Genomic DNA, 1,514 nt, shown 5'->3' on the forward strand with positions numbered 1-1,514 from the left:
AGGCCTGGACCGTGAAGTGTCATGGAAGTCACAGTAAGCTCCGTACACTTACCCGACAGCAGTTGGGAGCTGTGGAAGGGTCAGGTTTGCTTTTGAGCAAGATGGAGTAAAAAACGTGAAGACATAGAGGCACCGCAACATCCAGATGACGGGGCGTGGGTGGCCTCGGCTGTGTGGACACCGGAAAGCCTCCGGCGCTCAGCCTGGAAGGAAATAGAAAGCATTTTCCTTTCTGATGGAGGGAATGGCCCAAGTTAGGTTTGTTAGGATTGTTAGTTACTTATATTTCTTTACCTCATTCTATTTGTTGTTTTGACCAGTTTGCAAATCAGATTCACTGAAAAATAATCTATAAGTCTTTAATGTTATTTTGATACTCGTGGTGTTAGAGAAGCTGAGGACACACAGAGTGGGGTGCAGTACCCCAGAAAGAGCCAGGAAGGGACCAGAGGGCCAGGTGACAAACCTGGTGACCCATGGCTTTGGATGTTTTTTCTTCTCTTTAAAAAAAAAAATTTGAGACAATCAGAACATACAGAAAATGTGAACAAACAGAACAAATAAGCCTGTTTTCCCTGAACTATTAGAAGGTTTCCTCTCTGATGCCCCACTGTCTCTGGACACCTTAGGGTGCTGTCCCATGTGAGCACAGTGGAGCCACCTGGCTGAGAACAGGGTCATGTCCCCACCACCACTGCTCACGTGGAGAAAACATCGAATCCCGTGGTGAAGGGCTCGGCCCCACGAGGCTGCCCTCCGCTTTAGGTGACACTCTAAGCTGGGAGGTCCCCAGGTTCCCCACAATCCTCTCTGACTTGGCTGCAAGTCGAGGTTCCCATGTGCCCTTCCCCCTCGGATTCGGTTATTTGCTAGAGTGGCTCACAGATCTCAGGGTACCCGTCTATCAGTTTGCTGAAGGACATGAAGGACGCAGGTGAATAACCAGGGGACGAGGTACACGGGGTGAGGTCTGGGGGAGCGCCTGTCCCTGTGGAGTTGGGGTGTGTCCCCCTCCCCGCGTGGCTGTGCTCACCAGCCTGGGGGCGTCCCCAGCCCTGGGCGGTCGGGGTGTTACAGAGCCTTACGCAGGGAGCCATGATCAATTACTAACTGTTTCCAGCTCTCCCTTCTCAAGAGAATGGGGAGTTTGGGTAGAAAATTGTGACTTTCTAGTCATGACTTGGTCCTTCCTGTGATCAGGAGCCATCCCAGAGTCACCTCAGAACAAAAGACACTCCCATCGCCCAGGAAATCCCAAGGCCCTCTCCAAGAACAGGGGGCAGAGAGCGACATGGACAGTGTATGACGATGATCCCACAGGCGGCAGCGCTGAGCACCCGCCTTAGGGAGGTCGTCCCTGTCCCGGTCCCCACCAGGGCTCGTCCGCCTGGCAGCAGCTGAGTAGGGAGGGGATCTCAGAGCTGCAGCCCCCGCGGGAGGGGCTGAGGCTGGATCCCGGTGCCTGTGGAGCAGAGGTGAGCGTCCCAGGAGCGAAGGGCACCCCTGTACGTCTG

This window comes from Pteropus vampyrus, unplaced genomic scaffold, assembly GCF_000151845.1.
Source record: "Pteropus vampyrus isolate Shadow unplaced genomic scaffold, Pvam_2.0 Scaffold392, whole genome shotgun sequence".
Lineage (NCBI taxonomy): Eukaryota > Metazoa > Chordata > Mammalia > Chiroptera > Pteropodidae > Pteropus > Pteropus vampyrus.